At 43.2% G+C, this 11,182-nt stretch overlaps 1 pseudogene; it reads right to left on the bottom strand.

Moving 5' to 3' along the window:
* Positions 1–4,269, bottom strand: part of LOC117190548 — a 37,823-nt pseudogene extending 33,554 nt beyond the window's left edge.
* Between the last annotated feature and the right edge of the window lie 6,913 nt (positions 4,270–11,182).

Genomic DNA, 11,182 nt, shown 5'->3' on the forward strand with positions numbered 1-11,182 from the left:
AGTTTGAATAAAGTATGACTGTTCGGGTTTGAGTTCCAAATTGAAGTGTTCTGAGTTTATTAATTATGTTCTTAGGAAGCCTTCGCAGAGGCTTTGAGTTTAGTACATAAGGCATACATAAGTATAAAATGCTGCAACGGGCTAGCGTATGTGAAACCACCGAGTCGGCATTATGCCGGATGTCGGGTTCCAGTTTCGATGTTGTTCATGTTAAGATGTGTAGGCGGTTGTTTGTGCCGCGGTATGTAGAATGTTGCAACAGTCAAAGTCATGTTGAGCTGGACATTACAATGTCCGGGTTGAATGACATAGTCGTTCAGTGGAACATTGCCATGGCCCGAGGGGTTTTAGGTGGGGGTGTCGCGGTACCGTTATCGGTAGCCCGCGCGCTAAAAAAAATGTGAGTACCAACATGAAAAGAATAAAAAGCAGCGGAATTTCTCATGTCTATGTGTGTGTGGGTCTACGAGTGTGTGTGTGTGCGTGCAGGAGTGTTGAAAGAAAGGAAAGGAAAAGGCAAAGGGATGGAATGGTAAGGACTGTGCCTGAAGAGAGCGCGGAGCGGGGAGGGATGCAGAGCGCAGACTGTAGCAATGCACGGAAACTCGACGGACGACAGCGAACGCAATTCGGAGAATGCAGGGCAGAGTGCTCCGAAAGCCGAGACTGCGGCTTTTTCCAAGCACTCTTCCAAGCGCACTCTTCCAAGCGCCGACCGACCGTCCGCTTTCATTCAGTAAAAAGATGAAGCAGGCAGCAAAACAGAATGCCAGATAATCAGAGGTTGGAACCCGCACACACACACAAACAGACACACGCACGTCACCTCCAGCTCATCGCCGGAGTTGTCACCTCTATAATCCTATATGGATCGGTTGTGTGGGCACCAGCAATGAGGGTGCCGTCATACAGCAGGGACAGCAGAGGCGCATACAGACGCTGCGCCCTCAGGGTTGCATGCTGCTTCCGGACGGTGTGCAGAGGACGCCGCACTTGTGGTGGCAGGCATGGTCCCGCTGGACCTCCTGGCGGACGAGCGGCAGAGCGGCATGGCAGTCGGTAGCGAACGCCGCGAGGGCACTATAGCACGCTGGCAACGGCGATGGGATCAAGCCTAAAATGGAAGATGGACGAGACGGCTAATCCCCCAGCTGAGGCCATGGATGCAGCGGAAGAGAGGCCAGATTGACCACTACCTCGGACAACTGCTAACGGGTCATGGCTGCTTCAAGAAATACCTATACCGCTTCAAGCACGCCGATGACCCGTACTGCAGCTACTGCGGGCCAGCAGTAGATGAAGACGCGGAGCACGTCTTCTTTTCCTGTCCCCGCTTTCGTCGGGAACGAGAGATGCTAGGAGAGGCGAGCCCAGGAGTAAGCGCAGACACCCTCACCGAGCGGATGGTAGCCGACGAGCAGACGTGGCACGCGGCTGCCAATATGGCAGCAAGCGTCATAAGGGAGCTGCGTAGGCTGGAGCGATGCCGAACCAACTAGAGCCATAGAAGACACCAAGCTCCGCACCGCGAAGTAATGCCTAGCGGCAGTCCCGCGGGAGCGGACCTACCCTCAACATTCCCATTCCAACAACCCATCCCCCCCACCACCCACTATTGTTAATATTGTTTTACCAACAAAAAAAAAAAAAAACGCACGTTGGACTGCGGTTCTTGGGGAGACTTTCAATTGTGCCCATAGCTCGAAAATAACTGTTGACACTTTCGGCGTGTCTGATAAAAACCTCTCATTGACGGACACATTGAGAAAATGGACTGAAAAGACCCGATCAAATCTGTTTTTGCTCAACTCGCTGTTCGCTCAAGCAAAGACCGATTTTTTCACTTCTCTTTTGTTCCTGTTTTTCACTGAGCATCTTGTCGCGAGAGAACGAACAAAGTGTCTTTTGCGTATGTATGCGTGCTTGTACGTGTGATGCTTATGGCAACTATCAATTTTTGTGAATTCTATACGGTTTGACTATTGGAGCTTAAAATTAATCGTGAAAAGCAAAACGAAAATGTTCGTTTGCCAATTTTGCAAATAAATATACATATTACAATACAATAGCCCAAAAGATGCGGAAAACATGAATAAATAAACATATACACGAAAAAAAAACTAAAAACACTTTACTCAGACACTTTTTTGGTTCTGCTCATCTAAAGACACTTTTGCTGTGAGCGCTTGACCAAAGTGTCTTTCTAAGTTGTTATTGTGAGACACGATCGTGTGTCGGGCTCACCCGAAAACCCGAAACACATAACACAAGCGAAGAGACAAAAAGTGTTCTGCTCAGTGAGAGACCGTGTCTTCGTGGTCTTTTTCGGTTTTGTCAGTGACGAGACAGCAAAGGGAAAAAGTGTTGACCGTCGTTTGCGAGCTATGATTGTGCCCAATCGAAATTCTCACTTTGGGGCAAGTTGTTGTTGCTTCTGCTGTCTAGGTGTGTCGCCAGATAAGGGGCTCACAGCTGTGGGTGGGGAGAAAGAGAGAGAGAGAGAGAGAGAGAGAGTGGTGGAGCAGAGCAAGCAACAGCTGTGCTTGAACAGTGTTGAGCAACGCAACGGCTCTTTTCATTAGATATATTTACCTTTTGGTTGGTTGTATGCTGCTAATCCAGCCAGTTAATTGGCATCGTGAGGCGGCGGGTATGGGAACTGTATCCAATTGCAGGGTATTTGTTTGTAATCCACAGTGTATGCTAACGCTCAGCTTTAACACAGCGTTTCATTTCTTTTACTTCTCTTCTTTCTTTACTCCACAAACAAACATGAACACACACACTCACACTTTGCGCTCATCGGCGCCCCGCTTTCGTAAGCACCTTTATTGTGTATTCCGCTTTGCTCTATGTTTTCTGCGCGCACACAAACACACACGCACACGAACAAGAGTGAACCGAACCGTTTATATGGACGGGTATATAAGGCCGAGTGAGTGCTGCTGCCGCTGTTGCTGCGGCATTTGTCACACAAGAACGAGACACAAAGGAAATTTCGAGTATGCAACCGATAGTTGCCTTTGCATTTAATAAAAATTAATATTTCTTAATTTTTTTTTTATAATTTTAAATTATTTTAGCTTTATAGAAAACTTAAGCCGTTTACACTTGTGCACTTGCTTACAGTAATTTTAGAGCGCACTTTGGTAGCGATATTGTGGAGCACCCTACGTCCGTTTCAACTGCGAGCTGCGACCAGGCTGTTTCTGTTTCTGCCGCTCGCTGCTATGTACAGCAACCTCTGCCGCGACTCTGCCGACTATTTACTCACTCACACACACTCGCGCGCACACGAACTCAGGTAGACAGCCAACTAACGGCCTGCTGCTGTTCCGCCACTGCAGCTATCTCGCTCGCTCTGGACGCTCACTGGACGGCTGTTTCTTTTTGCTTCCTTCGGTTTCTTTTTTCTGCGCTCTCTCTGCTTCGCGTTGGTCTCTCCCACGGGGCGTTTTATTCGTTTCCTTTCTTTGTTCCGTACTCTCACTGTGTCGTCCGCTACGAACCGTTCTCGCTTGCGTTTGCTTTGCATCTGAATCGCTCGCCTGCTTTTGCTTTGTATCTGACTCGCTGTTTCGGTCGCTGCGCTGCTGCTACGCTGACTGCGGCGTTGGCTTTGCTTTTGCGTTTGGTGTTGGTTGCCTTTTGGTTCTTTTGCTTTGCCTGCTGTTTCTTTGTTCGTCGACTCGGAGTGTTTTCATGTACAGAGCTGCGCTGCTCTGTAGATACTATTTGGCTATGTACAGCAGAATCTATGTATCTTCTTCTTCAGATCTTCGTTTCGTACGGCCGTCTGTTATGTACATTTTTCCTTTCAGTCGCACTCTTTCCCTTTTTATGACTCTTCAACTTCTGATCCATATGCAAACAGTATGTACGTAATCCCATGTGCAAACACTTTGTAAAATGGTTCTGTACATAAGAGTATTACCTTACCTACTGGCCACATTTGCAGTGCACTCATATTTCGCCAATTTCCGTAGACGGAAAATTGCATATTCGCACGTAGGCGTACAGTACAGCGCAGCACAGGGCCTCTATCCCCTCTCTCTCGCTCGCACAGTCTAGGCCCCAAATTGGAATATCGGCAACAATCAGCAGGCATGGCACTCGAGTCCAAGTCCCAGCAACAAAAGCTCTCTCTCTCTCTCTGTCTGTCCAATCAGTGGCAGCCACAAGAGCAGCAACTCCGTTCGTTTCCGTTTCTGCGATCGCGAATGTACCGTTGGATTACGTAACAGTGTAGATCTAACAGATAACAAAGAGTCCCAGTCCCAGACCCAATCTCAGGCCACGACGAGCAAGATGTTGCGGCACTTTCTATGCGAAAAAAATGGAATGTTTTTCGCGTAGGTTGCAGGTTTCCTCAACCGAGTATTTGATGTTCATTTTCTGTGGAGATGAGATGCTTTATAAGGAAAGAAAGCCAATCATTACCAGATATAAGCTATATGTATGTGTCTTTCAAATTGGAGAAACAACTGGCGAAATTCACAAGGTTTCGTCCACTTATGCGGAAAAGTATCTAGTTTCAATCAATCTTGCTGAAGGTATCATTCGCTATTAGCCTTTTAAAATCTTAATGTTCTATTTGAATTTTATTCAATCGGAGTAAGGGTTTCCCTGAAATGAATGGAGAAAATGGAAAGTAGAAGCTATGGTTAGACGATTTGGAAGAAACTACGAGAATAGGGAATCCTTTTCTTATCAACCTCTTTGTTTCTATAGTACTCCAGCATGGGGAAAATGGGTGATCCCTGGCAAAGAGCAGATAAAGTACGGTCTCAAAAACTGATGGATTACAGGAAGCTTTAGCTGCAGGGATTACACGTAGATCTGATTCGAAGTATAATGAGGAAATATAAAGTCTCACAGCCTCGAAAACCTTGAAATGTTTACTTACATCTGATATTGATAAGACAACAAAAAGCTCAGGACAAAATCTTTCGAAAACAGCTGAAATATCGCAGTGCAACGGGCACAACAAACAAAGGGACTCAATAGAAAATAACAGCATCTTAAATAGAATATATAACTCAATTATTTAAGCCTACTTTAAAAATGTCTGAAACTGCACCTTGGGCCACTTTTATTTAGAGTTTCAGCTCTTGTTTTACTTTTAAGAGTGTATTATTCGTTGGAATTCTCTCTCATTATTCAGAAAGATTTAAGAGCGCAATTTAGATGATGAACGATTGTACTGCATAAAAAACAATATAGTTTTTGGTTTAAGGATTCAATAAAATCCAATGTTTGATTACAAATTCTTTGCCAATTTCTTTTACTAGAAATTGAGACATTTACTCTTCTGCGGTATGGAGAATATTGAACATTTTCGGTAAGACTCAAATTTATAATAGCGGTTACATACATACGTATTTAGTAGAGCTGATCCCAATAATCGATGTAAATATCTATAGAATCGATTGTTAAGTTTTTTGTAAAGCATCGATTCTATTCTTGCGCGAGTTTTTTCCTTGTTTTATTATGGCGACCTTTTAAATTTTTTTTTTTCCCTGCTTGAAAGCCTCCAATACAGGTTGCAAAACAAAGCCGGCTTTCTTTTCTTGTATGAAGACAAAAAATTGCCAACAATGTTAGTTAGTTTAGTTAATTAAATTAATTTTTTTAAATCTAAATATTTAGGATAATATTTTAGGATAATCTGTACATACACTGAAATCAATTCAAATGAAGCTTGAATTGTCTTAAAGTTTTGGTTTCATGATGCAACCACTTCTCGAAGGTTCTGAAACTCGCACTTATCTAACCATGAATCAGAATATATGTAATTTAAATAAAGCAAATGAGTAATTATACTCTAGGGATGTAGGCAGTTTAATCAAGCGAATGTAATATTACGTGATAAACAAAAAATATAATTTCCAAGAATTATCTTTAATACATTATGGAATAATCGGTTGGAATTCTTAGGAAACGGATGACCAAAATCAGTACACAAGTAGGAGAAGATTAGTGAAAGACTGACGTCCAAGGTTGTAGTACTTTTAGATTGAATATAAATGAATTGTAAAGCGAATCAAATCGTATAATTATTATACAATTTCATTCTTTCTCGCTCTGTCTCTCTCTAACACACAGGTTTCATGGTCGGATTTGCCAATTGCAAAATATGAGTTCAAGGATCTCAGAACCTATAAGAGCCAGAGCAACCAAATTTGGTATCCACACTCCTGTGATATCGGACCTTGACCATTTCGTGTCAAAATTTCGCCACACCCCCTTCCGCCCCCGCAAAGGACGAAAATCTGGGGCATCCACAAATCTCTCTCATTAATGCTAGAGTAACCAAATTTGGTATCCGCACTTCTGTTAGATCTCACTATAAAACGTGTATCTCAAAATTTCGCCCCACCCCCTTCCGCCCCCACAAAAGACGAAAATCTGTTGCATCCACAATATTGCACATTTGAGAAAACTAAAAACGCAGAATCATAGATAATGATCATATCTATCAGATTGCTGAATCTGGATCAGATCGGATCATTTTTGTAGCCATAAGCAAGAAATCAATTTGCAGTGGCTACGCAGCGCCCGACGTCACGCTCAGACTGATTTTCTGTCTCTCTCGCACGCACTCTTTGTAGTATCGTTTAATATTAGCGGCGTCTGCCGGAGGAGAGCCATACTGACTTAGTATCGGGTATAACTGTAGAGTTGCGGTGTCCGCTGCAACGTTCCCCCTCGTTTTTGGCTTAAATCATCGCTTATTAAATGCATGATTTTTGGCTAAAATCATCGCTTATTAAATGCATGATTTTTGCCTAAATATCATGCACATAATAAGCTATGATTTTTACCTAAAAATCATGCATTTTATAAGTGATGATTTTTCACGAAAAACAATTCATTTAATATAAAAAGTAATACATTGTAATTGTTTATTTTTCCAATTATTTTTATTTATTATTATTCATTATTGTCTACTTTGAATTTTGTTTCCCTTGAGGTCTTCTGAAAATGACTATTCTTAATGTTGTGAATAGCCTTCCGAATCACTTTGTCTGCTGGCTCGTCGGGTATTTTCATCTTCACCGCCGCTGAAATAATATGAATAAATTAATTAATTAGTTATTATGTTTTTTTTAAGTTCTTTTTAGACCTACATTCCAGGACATTGTAAAATTCTTTACAATTTTTTAGCGAGCTCTTCCCCGAAGTACCGTCTATGTTGTATTCTAAAATGAGCTTCGCGTCCAGCACATTTTTTAAGCTGCATGCCATCGATGTGCTCGTCCCCATTAAGTTCCGTAATTTGTTGATCTAATAAAAGAAAATAATGAAAAAAAATAACAACTAGCTGTCATAGAAGGATAGGCTACCACTCACATAAAAATCGGTCAGCTCTGGAGTTATAATAGAGTTTAAATGCTCCAACTCCATCGTCGACTGTATCGGAAATTTTACGAAATTGTCTACGTCAGGCTCTTTTTTGATCTGAAGCATCATGATGCAGACAACAACAAAATTATAACGAGGGGGAACGTTGTGAGTTGCTGCGGACACCGCAACTCTACGGTTATACCCGATACTAAGTCAGTATGGCTCTACTCCGGCAGACGCCGCTAATATTAAACGACACGACAAAGAGTGCGTGCGAGAGAGACAAAAAATCAGTCTGAGCGTGACGTCGGGCGCTGCGTAGCCACGGCAAATTGATTTGTTCCTATTGGCTATAAAAATTATGATCCAGATTCAGCAATCTGATAGATATGGTCATTATCTATGATTCTGCGTTTTTAGTTTTCTCGAATGTGCAATATTGTGGATGCAACAGATTTTCGTCCTTTGTGTGGGCGGAAGGGGGTGTGGCGAAATTTTGAGATACACGTTTTATAGTGAGATCTAACAGGAGTGCGGATACCAAATTTGGATACTCTAGCCTTAATAGTCTCTGAGATTTTTGAATATCCCCAGATTTTCGTCCTTTGCGGGGCGGAAGGGGGTGTGGCGAAATTTTGAAACAAACTCGTCTCGGTCCGATATATTAGGAGTGTGGATACAAAATTTGGTTGCTCTAGCTTTTGTAGTCTCTGAGATCTAGGCGCTAATGTTTTACTCTAAGCAAAGCCGCCTATGCTACGTGTGTGTTAGAGAGAGACAGGGCGAGAAAAAATTAAATTGTTTTCTTCATGCTGGCTATAATAATGATACGATCCAATTCAGATTCTGCAGTCTTAAAGATATGGTCATTCTCTACAATTCTACGTTTTTGGTTTTCTCATATCTTTAAAATTGTGGATGCCACAGATTTTCGTCCTTTGTGGGGGCGGAAGTGGGCGGTGACATATCACAGAAGTCTGGATCCAAAACATCGTTGCTCTAGCTCTTATAGTCTTTGAGCACTAGGCGCTGAAGGGGACGGACAGACGGACAGACGGACGGACGGACAGACAGACAGGGCTCAATCGACTCGGCTATTGATGCTGATCGAGAATATATATACTTTATGGGGTCGGAAACGATTCCTTCTGGACGTTACACACATCCACTTTTACCACAAATCTAATATACCCCAGTACTCATTTTGAGTATCGGGTATAAAAAGCATATAAAAAAAATACCACAGAATTAGAAGTAATCTTTATATATTATGTAAAAGAACATTTTAATACAACAAAAAATGTTGAAGAAAAATTATTAATGGCTGCATAAAATTTAAATATTAATATATCAGTAAAATCATTTTATTTTAAAATTTTAAAACCCACGGGCCTGTTAAGGGTTAATCAACATCAACATATACCGTCTCACTCACACTCACTATACTACATACATATGTGCCCTTCACTCGCACTTATTGCTAGCATACGTTAAGGGACTAACTTTTGCCGACGAGACCACCTTGTATAATTGCATCATGTAATTGCATCATGGGTTGGGCAACGTCGGCAGAGACGCTGGCAGAGCCCAGCATGATACCGCACCAGCCTTGAGAAGAACGAACCGAACGCCTCATGTGGTTGAGTTGACGTTGGCGCTGCTGCTGCTGACGCTGCCGCTGGGTTTGTTTGTGTGGTACGCTGCTCTTGTTGCTATTCTTGCACAGCTCCTCATAATTAATTAAAAATATTTTAGTTTCAATTAAACGTAGGCCTTGCCGACCCCTTTGAGCTCATTATAAATTAGTTTATTAACTTAGCCCAACAGACAGCTGACTTTCACTCTTCCAGCAATTCCGGGCATTGGCATTCCATCTATTTCAGTGTTTATTTTCCTTAAAGTCCTTTCAGCCATTCCTAGTGCTGGCCCTCCCACAATTCCAGTCCTTCTAGTCCTTTCCAGTCCTTTCCTGACTTTCCAGGGCGACAAGATACGAAAAAGCTCAAATGTCAGTCTCTCCCATTCCCTCTGTATCCCTTTTTATACGAAACGAGAACATGATATAGGTGAGGGAGAGTGCTTGATAGAAGGAGGGTTGGGCGGATTGGTAGGGAGGGAATGGAGGAGGTAGACTTAACAGAAAAGTTACCCAAAAGTTCACTCCAAGTCGTGGAACTTTTTTTATGTTCACGCCACTTTTATGCGATGTCTCTGGCAGGGGGCTGGGGGCCAGGGGAAGCGCAACACGTAAAGGAAATCCGGGAGCGGATCAATGCGTTGTTTGGCACGGGACGGCAATAAAGTGGTGAGGGTCTCTCCCAGCCTCTGAAGTCCTTAGCAAAGTTGAAAGATGACAGACGATGGCGAAAACCAGCCCATTTCACAGTTGAAAGCGGATTTGACGCACTCAAAGGTGCAAAATCAATTTTCCCGGGACAGATTCACGTCGAAGTGCGGACCAACCTGATAAACTCCCGAGTTGCGGGGATCCCTCATCCATATTATTGAATTACGTTGGATACTTCCTTTCGATTGATTTATACGAGTAAATATGCGAGTGATTATCGCTGATTATCTTTCGTAGTGATCAGACGTGTTTTTGTTTTGCGCTCCGCATTTTTTCCTTTTGTTTTGAATAAACAGCCGGTGTTTTCCTAACTAAATTCTAATTATACTTTCTAACCAGACAACAATCTGGAAACCTATTCATTTACACGAGTGCATGCCTTTTGATTTGTGTTAAAACATTATTTAACTTTTTATTTTTCGGCGTCGGCTTGTGTTTGTGTTGTTGCAGTGAGTGAGTATTGCATTGCAGTCCGCTCTCGTCTGGTATCTTTTGTTGTTTTATCACTCTCTCGCTATCACCTCAACTTCAATAACTGTTCTTTCTCTCTCGCTCTTTAAACTTTCTGAGCAATAGCGCTCTCTGTTTAGTAGCTCTCGCTATAACCGCTCTACACTCTGCTCTCTTTTTTTTACCAATTCCGCTTTGAGCGTTGTCTGGCACATTGGACTGATACCAATTTGTTTTGCAGATAATTGTAAATTGTAATTGTGTCATTGGACTGATACCAGTTTGTTTTGCAAGTAATTGTAAATAAATAATAATAAAATGGAATACGCTGTGGTCTGTGCCAAAAAAACCTGCAAGAAGCAGATCACCCACGATCAGCCGAATGTCCCCTGCTGGCTCTGCGACAGCGTAGTGCACGCAAAATGCGCTGGATTTTCTGGCCTCGTGAGTGATGCTACAGCCATACGTAATGGCTTGCATTACAGTTGCGAGGCATGCCGTGCGGTGGAGAAGGACATGGTATCTTTCATGAGGCAGACGCGGAGTGGCTTTAAGGAGCTGACCGTTGGTTTTAAAAACCAATACGATCGGCTCCTAGCCATGGAGGCTCAGTTTAGCGGTTTAAAACTGCTCCGAGGCGCAAAAAGGTAACTCCGCGGGATCTGCAATTGCCAACCGTAACTCAGCCGTGCGCCGCCGAAAAACTGACTCCGACCACTCCAAGTGTGCAGCAGTTGATCTCGTTTGCCACTCCAAGGGCAACGACAGCTGCTGGCGATGCAGATTCGGTAGCCAAATTCATCGCCTCGGAGAATGTGCAGCCAAGTACGTCTGCAGCGTCCGTGTCCGTGGTGTCCGCAAGTTCGCTAGTTGTCCCGTCTATCCCGATCCCACCAGTAAATAGACGTTCCGGACCTCCGGATATTGCCACCACAGGTACTAGGCCGGGGGTGACTAACCCACTGGTGGGAAAACCACAAAACGACAAGTTTTTGTTTCACGGCTGGCCCCTGACCTCACATCTAATGATGTAGTTGC

This window comes from Drosophila miranda (assembly GCF_003369915.1).
Source record: "Drosophila miranda strain MSH22 chromosome Y unlocalized genomic scaffold, D.miranda_PacBio2.1 Contig_Y1_pilon, whole genome shotgun sequence".
NCBI classification, from domain to species: Eukaryota; Metazoa; Arthropoda; class Insecta; order Diptera; family Drosophilidae; genus Drosophila; species Drosophila miranda.